Here is a 10877-nt window from a genome sequence, read left to right as displayed (position 1 = left end):
GGGATAGAGAGTCCCAGGCCAGGCCAACGCCGGGGGTAGAGAGTCCCAGGCCAGGCACACGGAGGGCAGAGAGTCCCAGGCCAGGCCAACGCGGGGGCAGAGAATCCCAGGCCAGGCCAACGCCGGGGGTAGAGAGTCCCAGGCCAGGCTACACGGGGCCATCATGTCCCAGGCCAGGCCAACGCGGGGGCAGAGAGTCCCAGGCTAGGCCAACACGGAGGATAGAGAGTTCCAGGCCAGGCCAACGCCGGGGATAGAGAGTCCCAGGCCAGGCCAACGCCGGGGATAGAGAGTCCCAGGCCAGGCTACACGGCTGCAGAGAGTCCCAGGCCAGGCTACACGGGGCCATCATGTCCCAGGCCAGGCCAACGCTGGGGCAGAGAGTCCCAGGCTAGGCCAACACAATGGCAGCGTGTCCCAGGCCTGGCCAACGCGAGGGCAGAAAGTCCCAGGCCAGGCCAACACGAGGGCAGAGAGTCGCATGCCAGGCCAACACGGGGGCAGAGAGTGCCAGGCAACGCGGGGGCAGAGAGTCCCAGGCCTGGCCAGCCAACGCAGGAGCAGAGTGTCCCAGGCCAGGCAAACTCAGGGTTAGAGAGTCCTAGGCCAGGCCAACGCGAGAGCAGCGAGTCCCAGGCCAGGCTGCAGGGCTACAGAGAGTTCCAGGCCAGGACCACACAGGGATAGAGAGTCCCAGGCCAGGCCAACAAGGGGGCAGAGAGTCCCAGACCAACATGGGGGCAGAGAGTCCCAGGCCAGGCCAGCCAACGCAGGAGCAGAGCGTCCCAGGCCAGGCCAACTCAGGGGCAGAGTGTCCCAGGTCAGGCCAAGATGGGGGCAGAGAGTCCCAGGCCAGGCCAACGCGGGGGCAGACCGTCCCAGGCCACGCCAACGTGGGGGCAGAGTGTCCCAGGCCAGTCCAGGCCAACACCCGGGCAGAGAGACCCAGGTCAGGCCAACGCGGAGTGCAGAGATTCCAAGGCCAGGTCAACACGGGGGCAGAGAGTTCCATGCCAGGCCAACGCGGGAGCAGAGATTCCAAGGCCAGGTTAACACGGGGGCAGAGAGTCCCAGGCCAGGCCAACGCGGAGGGCAGAGATGCCCAGGCCAACGCGGGGTCAGAGAGTCCCAGGCCAGGACAACGCGGGGGCAGAGAATCCCCGGCCAGGACAACACGGCTGCAGAGATCCCAGGCTAGGCCAACGTGGGGGCAGAGAGTCCCAGGCCAGGCCAACGTAGGGGGCAGAGAGTCCCAGGCCAGGCCAACATGGGAGCAGAGAGTCCCAGGCTAGGCCAACGTAGGGGGCAGAGAGTCCCAGGCCAGGCCAATGTGAGGGCAGAGAGTCCCCGGCCAGGCCAACGCGGGAGCAGAGAGTCCCAGGCCAGGCCAATGTGAGGGCAGAGAGTCCCAGGCCAGGCCAACGTAGGGGGCAGAGAGTCCCCGGCTAGGCCAACACGAGGGCAGAGAGTCCCAGGCTAGGCCAACGTAGGGGGCAGAGAGTCCCAAGCCAGGCCAACATGGGAGCAGAGAGTCCCCGGCTAGGCCAACGTAGGGGGCAGAGAGTCCCAGGCCAGGCCAACGCGGGAGCAGAGAGTCCCAGGCCAGGCCAACCCGAGGGCAGCGAGTCCCAGTCCAGGCCAACGTGGGAGCAGAGAGTCCCCAGCCAGGCCATCATGAGGGCAGAGAGTCCCAGGCCAGGCCAACATGAGGGCAGAGAGTCCCCGGCCAGGCCACCGTAGGGGGCAGAGAGTCCCCGGCCAGGCCTCCGTAGGGGGCAGAGAGTCCCCGGCCAGGCCACCGTAGGGGGCAGAGAGTCCCTGGCCAGGCCACCGTAGGGGGCAGAGAGTCCCAGGCCGGGCCGACGCGGGGGCACAGTCCCAGGCCAGGCCGACGCGGGGGCAGAGAGTCCCCGGCTAGGCCAACATAGGGGGCAGAGAGTCCCAGGCCGGGCCGACGCGGGGGCAGAGAGTCCAGGCCAGGCCGACGCGGGGGCAGAGTCCCAGGTCGGACCAACGCGGGGGCAGAGTGTCCCAGGCCAGGCCAATACAGGGGCAGAGAGTCCAAGGCCAGGCCAACACGAGGGCAGCGAGCTCCAGAACGGAGTGCAGTGGGTGTGCGGGGAAGAATCCAGGAGCGGAGGCCAGTAGGTGGGAGAGTCTGGGAGCGGAGGTGAGACCCTTAGGGACAGGAAGTGATGCCTTGATGTTTGAAGGTCAGCATGGTCTAGAGAAATGGCCAGGGTGATCTGAAATCTCGGTGCACTGTTGGACTTTGTGAAAAGACTAAAATTCGAGTCATTTTAAAAAGAAAACTTCTTTATTCTTTATTCATGTGCTGAAGATGGCGCCAAAGTGTTCATTGCAGTCACTCAAGTCCTATCAATGCCGATTAATAAAAGGTTTGCTGTACTTCTATCAGGTCGCCCTTCAGCCTCGGATGCTCTAGCAAAAACAATCCAAGTTTGTCCGTCCTGTCCTTATAGCTAATACATTCCAATCCAAGCAACATCCTGCTAAATCTCTTTTCCATCTTCTCCAAAGCCTCTGCGCTTTTTCTGTACTGTGGGGAACACAGTTGCACACAATATTCCACATGTGGTCTGACTAAAGTTTTATACAGCTGCAACGGCACTTGCTAACGTTTTTACTCAGTGCCATGATTAATAAAGGCAAACATGCTGTACACTTTCTTTCCCATCTTATCCACTTCTGTTGCCACTTTTAGGGGCTATGGCCTTACACCACAAGATCCCTTTGTATATCAATGCTCCTAAGGGTCCTGCCATTTACTGTATATTTTCCTCTTGGCTTTGACCTTCCAAGTGCACCATCTCCATCTGCCAATTCTCTATCCAGTTTTCTAAGTGATCTATATCTTGCTGTATCCTTTGATAAGACCATAAGACATAGGAGTGGAAGTAAGGCCATTCGGCCCATTAAGTCCACTCCGCCATTCAATCATGGCTGATGGGCATTTCAACGGCACTAACCTGCACTTTCCCCATATCCCTTAATTCCTTGTGAGATTAAGAATTTATCAATCTCCGCCTTAAAGACATTTAACGCCCCGGCCTGCACTGCGATCCATGGCAATGAATTCCACAGGCTCACCACTCTCTGGCCAAAGAAATGTTTCCTCATTTCTGTTTTAAATTGACCCCCCCTCTAATCTAAGGCTATGCGCACGAGTCCTGGTATCCCCCCCGATGTAAACAATTTTCCAGCATCCGCCCTTTCTAAGCCATGCATTATCTTGTAAGTTTCTATTAGATCTCCCCTCAACCTTCTAAACTCAAATGAATACAATCCCAGGATCCTCAGCCGTTCATCACCTTATTCCAGGGATCATCCGTGTGAATCTCCGCTGGACACGTTCCAGTGCCAGTATGTCCTTCCTGAGGCGTGGGTCCCAAAATTGGACACAGTATTCTAAATGGGGTCTAACCAGAGCTTTATAAAGTCTCAGTAGTACATCGCTGCTTTTACATTCCAACCATCTTGAGGTAAATGACAACATTACATTTGTTTTCTTAACCACGGACTCAACCTGCAAGCCAACCCTTAGAGAATCCTGGAGTAGCATTCCCAGATCCCTTTATACTTTGGCTTTAGAATTTTCTCACAATTTAGAAAATAGCCCATCCCTGTATTCTTTTTTCCAAAGTGCAAGACCTCACATTTGCTCACATTGAATTTCACCAGCCATTTCTTTGACCACTCTTCTAAACTGTCTAAATCTTTCTGCAGCCTCCCCACCTCCTCAGTACCACCTGCCTGTCCACCTAACTTCATATTATCAGTGATCTTCACCAGAATGCCCCTAGTCCCTTCATCCAGATCATTAATATGTAAAGTGAACAGCTACAGCCCCAACACTGAACCCTGCGGGACACCACTTGTCACTAGCTGTCATTCCGAAAAAGAACCTTTTATCCCATCTCTCTGCCTTCTGTCAGACAGCCAATCCTCAATCCATGCCAGTAGCTCACCTCGAACACCATGGGCCCTCACTTACTCAGCAACCTCCCTAGAGGCATCTTATCAAAGGCCTTTTGGAAGTCTAAGTAGATAACATCCACTGAGTTTCCTGGTCTAACCTACTTGTTACCTCTTCAAAGAATTCTAACAGTTTGTCAGGCACGATCTCCCCTTACTAAATCCATGCTGACTTGTTCTAATCCCACCCTGCACTTCCAAGAATTTAGAAATCTCCTCCTTAACGATGGACTCTAGAATTTTACCAACAACCGAGGTTAGGCTAATTGGCCTATAATTTTCCATCTCTTGTTTTGATCCTTTCTTGAACAAAGGGGTTACAACAGTGATTTTCCAATCATCTGAGACTTTCCCTGACTCCAGTAATTTTTGAAAGATTACACCAACGCCTCCGCTATTTCCTCAGCCACCTGCCTCAGAATTCTAGGATGTAGCCCATCGGGGCCTGGAGATTTATCAATTTTTAGACCATTTAGCTTATCTAGCACTTTCTCTTTTGTAATGGCTACCATACTCAACTCTGCCTCTTGACTCTCCTTAATTGTTGGGATATTACTCATGTCTTCCAGGTGAAGTCTGACACAAAGTATTTATTAAGTTCTTCAGCTATTTCCTTATAGTAGGCTGCTTGAGTGCCCACGTTATTTCTAGTGACTTATTTGCCAACATGACTGCTGTTCCACACTGACAGGGAATCTCAGAATTGAAGCAGTACAGAAGGAGACCCTTCAGCCCGTCATATTTGTTCCAGCTTTCTGAGCAAATTACCCAGTTCCATGATCCTCTTTCCACAACATTCAGATAATCCAATTCCCTCTTGAATGAACCTGCCTCCACAGGCAGCGTATTTCAGATTGTAACCACTCATTGTGTGAAAAAGACTTTTCCTTCTGTCGCCATTGTTTCTCTTGTCAATTTCCTAAACCTTGTTCTTGATTCATCTACCAATGGGACAGTTTCTCTCTAATTACATTGTCGGGAGCCCTTGTGATTTTGAAACCCTTTATCAAATTAAATCTCAATAATTTTTCCTTAAGGAAAATGGTTCCAACTTTAAATTACCTACAGGTTTGAAGTTCCTTAACTCTCGCTCCGTCGAGTCAGACAGCACGGAAGCAGATCCTTCGATGCAACTTATCCATGCCGACCAAGTTTCCCAGAATGAACTGGTCCGATTTGCCTGCTTTTGGTCCATGTCCCTCTAAACCTTTCCAATCCATGTGTAACTGTCCAAATGTCTTTTAAATGTTGTAACTGTACCTGCATCTGCCACTTTGTCTGGCAATTCATTCCACATACAAACTACCCTCTGTGTGATAAAGTTGCCCCTCCGGTCCCTCTTAAATCTTTCCCCTTTCACTTTAAATCTGTGCCTCTAGTTTTGAACTCCCCTACCTTGGCGAAAAGAATTGGCTATTCGCAACTTCTATGCCCCTCATGTTTTTATAAACCTCACCCCTCTCAACCCCCTACACTCCAGGGATAAAAAGTCCCAGCCCATCCAGCTTTTCCTTATAACTGAAACCCTTCAGTCCTGGTAACATCCTTGTACTGTAAATCTTTTATGTACCCTTACCCTTTTGTACCCCAATTTAACAATACGCTTCTATGGCAGGGCAACCAGAACAGCACGCAGTACTCTAAAAGAGACCTCAGTAATGATGTGGACAGTTGCAACATGATGCCCCAATTCCTATACTCAGTGCTCTGACCAATGAAGGCAAATGTGCCAAATGCCTTCTTCATCACCTTCTCTACCTGTCTAGGTACATTTTCAAGGAAGTATGTACCTGAACCCCTGGGTCTCGACAACACAGTCCAGTGCCCTACTGTTAGCTATGTAAGTTCTGTCGTGGTTTGTCTTACCAAAGTGCAACACCTCGCATTGATCCAAGTTAAACTCTGTCTGCCATCCCTCAGCCCAGTTGATCAAAATCCCATTGTACTCTTAGACAACCTTCTTCACTGTCCACTGCAGTGGTGTTCCCATGTGCCTCCTGCTCTTGCCCTTCCATATATTAGAGGTTGGAAGGTGCATAGGCAAGCTGATGCAGTAAATAAAGGACACTGCAGCTGTTATGCATTGGCAGTGGAAGGAGTGAATGCTGAAGAATTGCCAATTAGATGGGGCTGCCCTATCTTGGAAGGTGTTGAGCTTCTTAAGTGCTGCTGGAACTGCGCTTGTATGACTTCTCCAGCCTTTTGGTATAACTGAATTCCTTCATCCCTGTTACATCAATCGTGTGAATCTTCTGCACACTCTCTAATGCTTTCACAGCTTTTTAAAAGTGCAATACTAGACATGCCGTTTTATGCAAGTTTAGCATAATATGTTTCCCTCTTAATAAGGCCTAGGATGCCGCATGGTTTACTAACTTCTCTCTCAACCTCTCCCACCATCTTCAATAACTTGTATATATGTACACCCAGGTTCCTCTGCTTCTATATCACCTTCAGAATTGAACCCTGTATTTTAAATTAGCCATCTCTGTTTTTTCTCCCAAAGTGAATCAGTTCACATACCCTGCATTAAATTTCAGCTGCTCCTTGTGCACCTATTCCATCAACTTGTCTGTGTCATTTTGAAGCTCTTTGTGGTGGTTCTCACAGTTCACAGTGTTTCCAGGTTTCGTCTCACGCGCGAGATTTGAAATTGTATTGTACACACCGAGGTCTAGATCTGAAAATGGGTCCCAACATGTCGCCTGGAGAAACCCACTGCAAACCTTTCTCCAGTCCAAAGAAAACTTCCCTTTACCACTACCCAGTTTCCTATCACTCAGCCAATTTCACATCCTAGTTGCAACTACCTATTTTATTTCATGAGCTACAGCTTTGCTCAGAAAACTGTTGCATGGCGCCATATTAGATGCCTTTTGGAACTCTGCATATATGATGTCAACAGAATAACCTTTATTAACTCTCTCATCCAAAATAATCCCAAAAAATTAATTAAACATCAGTTGTTCTTAAACAATCCATGCTGGCTTTCCTTAATTAATGCACCTTTCTCCATGTTTCAATATATTTTGTTCTGCACTATTGTTTCTAGCAGCCTCCCACCACTGTTAAGCTGGTTGGGCTGGAAATGCCAGACTTATTGTTTGAAAATGGTGTAACCTTTGCAATTTTCCAGTCCTTTGGGACTGCCCCTGAGTCTGAGGAGGATTAGAAATGGTTGTCAGTGTCTATCCCATTCCCATTCTTACATCCTTCCATACATCACAATCATTCTTCTTCATCAAATTTAAATACAGACAGTTAATCCAACAATTGCAGCCCATGAATTTTAAACCCTTCAAATTTCATCCTCTAGTCTTGGCACCTTAAATTATCACTAGGGAAAAACCCACTGAACCTTAGATCTCTACGATCAGCTTTAATGCAGCTTGGAGAGTCTCATTGTTTTGCAACCGATCAGAAGGTTTATTTGGCTCCAAGAATTGCCCGATGTTGCATGGCGCCATATTAGATGCCTTTTGGAACTCTGCATATATGATGTCAACAGAATAACCTTTATTAACTCTCTCATCCAAAATAATCCCAAAAAATTAATTAAACATCAGTTGTTCTTAAACAATCCATGCTGGCTTTCCTTAATTAATGCACCTTTCTCCATGTTTCAATATATTTTGTTCTGCACTATTGTTTCTAGCAGCCTCCCAAGGGTGGAATGGTTTTCAGCTCATCGGGCAATGGTATCAGTACTGAGGAGAGGGGAGCTGTTCTGGTGAATTGGCTTCATTTGAACTGTGCTGGGACCAGTATCTGGTGAATCAAATAGCTAGGGCTATAGAGGGGTCTTTAAACTAATTAGAAAGGTGTGGGGTTTGGAGGGGGAGGGGGGGCATAGAATTACACAGCAGCTACACTGATAATCCAGAATGGGACTGGAAGGGATAGAGTATGCAAACATAGAAAAACAGCAGTAAGAAGGGTCAAAATGGAATATAATGGTAAAAACGTAACTTTAATCGCTCTTTCCTTGAATGCACATAATATTTGGAATAAAATAGATTAATTAACCGCACAAATACAGCTTAGTGGTACAATTTTGTAGCCATTTCGGAGGCATGGTTGCAAGGAGACCAAACCTGGGAACTAAATATTCAGAGGTATGTGACTTTCTGAAAAGACAGGCAGGAAGGAATGGGTGATGGAGTAACATTGTTGCTACAAATGGAACAAATATGATAACAAGAAATAATCTCGGATCAGAAGATGTGTTGGGATGTCTGGTCAGCGCAGGGGAGTTGGACTGAAGGGAGTTGTTCTGTGCTGTATAACTCTATGTAGATGTAGTGGGACCACAATAATTTACAATATATATTAATGACTTGATTAGGAAAATGAATATACTATCAGTAATATTGCTGATGACACAAAAACAGGTAGAAAGGCAAGTGGTGAGGTTGACGCAAAGAGACTGTAGAGAGAAATAGAAAGGTTAAACAAGTGGCAAAAATTTGGTAGCTGAAATATAATGTGGGGAAATGTGAGATTATGCACTTTGGCAGGAAGAATAAAGGACTGCATATTATTTAAATGGGGAAAGAGCAGAATGTTACAGAATAGAGGGATTTGGGAGTCTTTGTCCATGAAAAAGCTAGCATCCATGTCTAGTGGGTAACAGGAAATGCAAATGGGACTTTTTAATATTCATTCATGGGATGAGGGTATCGCTGGCTCAGCCAGCATCTATGACCTATTCTGGAGGAGCAGTTAAGAGCCAACTATATTGCTGTGAGTCTGGATTCACAAGGCCACTGCCTAGGCTTATGCCCGAAATGTCGATTCTCTTGCTCCTGTTGCTGCATGACCTGCTGTGCTTTTCCAGCATAACACTTTTCGTCTCATTGGAAGAGTGAGAGACAATACGATTGTAACATACAAGATTCCGAGAGAACTTCCTGGGACAGATGTGGAAAGCTGGTTTCCCTTTATGGGGAAGTCTAGGATCAGATAGCATAATCATAGCATAAGGAGCTGCATATTTCACACAGAGGTGAGGAGGAATATATTCTTTGAAAATAGTGAATCTGTGAAATTGTTTCGGCTGAGACTGTGTTGTTAAGTATACTCATAGCTGAGAGAGACAGATTTTTTATCAGTAAGGGTATCAAGGGTTATGGGGAAATGGGAGGAAAGTGGAGTCGAGGATTCTCAGATCATTGAATGGCAGAGCAGACTTGGTAGGCAATTGTGAACCTGCACCCTCTTCCAAATAATATCATTAATATATATTATTTCTTTATCCTTTGTACAAAAATGTATCATCTTGCGCTGCTATGCTTTAAGTTTCATGCATCTGACCATTTCACCAGTCTGTGCCCTCCTGTTTATGTTCCCTTATTGTTTCCTACACTTATAAGTCTCATGTGAGTTGCAAACTTTTCAATGATCCTGGGTATCTAATCCCATATAATTTAATACACATTAAAGAAAAGCAGAGTGCTTAATGATCCTGGATGAGACTGCTTACTTTGGGGATGAGTAACATTTTAAAAATTGGATGACATTTGAAATTCTGATTGCCAAAAGAATGAACCACGGCTGACTGTGATTGCTATGAAAAGGCTAATCCAACCAACACAGACCCACAGTGACCCAAAATGATTCTTCAAAAACCTTAAAGCGCACTGTCTTCCTCATTCTCCTTTAGAAATTGCCTCTTATTTGGAGATCTGGCCACTATTCCTTTCACCAGCAGCTTCAATGCAGCCTGAATGCCCCCGCTTCGTTCTTCCTGAAGGTTAGTTTCAGGTAACGAGACTGCTACTAAAAATACCCCAGTGACTGGCCGCATCCCAGCTGCTCAATCTTTTCTTTGGATGCTGCATCCCACTGTGTTGGCCTGATACTGGGCAGCCAACCACTTCACTCCACAGGCTCCTCTGAACCAGAGACTCATTGTTTCACTGAACGATCACAACTCACGTGGGCCGGACTGACCCCCTGCTCCCTACTATGTCTGAAAAGCCAGCTCCAGCTAGAACTGAATTGGGAACCGCCTACTGCCAGTTCGACTCCAGACTGACCTGTCACATGGGCTCAATGTGTGGCCTTTCCCGATCCCATGGCTACGTTTTCATGCTGCATTTCTTAGGCAACTGCTTGCATCATCTCCCAGCCATCAGAGGTAACCAGAACTCAGCTGGTGCTACCCTTCACTTTAACACCTTCTGCACTTTGGCCAGAACATGCCAGGAGTTGCAATCCTTGGCCTCCACACTGTGATTTTTAACTTTGCCCACCCCACTCCAACACAGGCACAGCCACATCATTGATATGCAGTGTCATTGCCATCATTCCTGGTAGTGAAAGAACACATGCAATAGGAAACCTCACTTGGTGGGTTGTTGGGTAAATGTTTGCAGTTAGGATATTTCATTTTAATGGAATAATATTGGACATTCTTTGATAAATAGCGATGGCTTTGAGGGTTTGTTTCTGAAGCTACCTGTAATCCTCCTTTCTCATTGCTGCACATAAGATAGGGATACACTATTTCATTACATTGATCCATTAGGCTTTGAAAGCAGTCATTTCTCAGCAAAGCCAGAAATTGTGCATTCCAGCAACAGGGCTTAACTTCCTCACTGTCTACTCCCAGTTCTCCTATCTAGAGTCATAGAGTCCTACAGCACAGAGACAGGCCATTCAGCCCAAGCTATGACAATAGACAATAGGTGCAGGAGTAGGCCATTCTGCCCTTTGAGCCTGCACCACCATTCAATATGATCATGGCTGATCATCCTTAATCAGTATCCTGTTCCTCCCTTATCTCCATAACCCTTGATTCCACAATCCTTGAGAGCTCTATCCATTTCTTAAATGAATCCAGAGACGGGGCCTCCACTGCCCTCTGGGGAAGAGCATTC

General features: G+C 47.6%; 1 protein-coding gene across 5 annotated transcripts in view; it reads left to right on the top strand.

Moving 5' to 3' along the window:
• Window positions 1-10877, top strand: part of disp1 (dispatched homolog 1 (Drosophila)) — a 366584-nt gene that overhangs the window by 214648 nt on the left and 141059 nt on the right. The gene's annotated exons all lie outside the window — the stretch shown is intronic.

Source organism: Chiloscyllium plagiosum, chromosome 3, assembly GCF_004010195.1.
Source record: "Chiloscyllium plagiosum isolate BGI_BamShark_2017 chromosome 3, ASM401019v2, whole genome shotgun sequence".
Taxonomy (NCBI): Eukaryota; Metazoa; Chordata; class Chondrichthyes; order Orectolobiformes; family Hemiscylliidae; genus Chiloscyllium; species Chiloscyllium plagiosum.
This window is presented reverse-complemented; position numbering and strand designations above follow the sequence as displayed.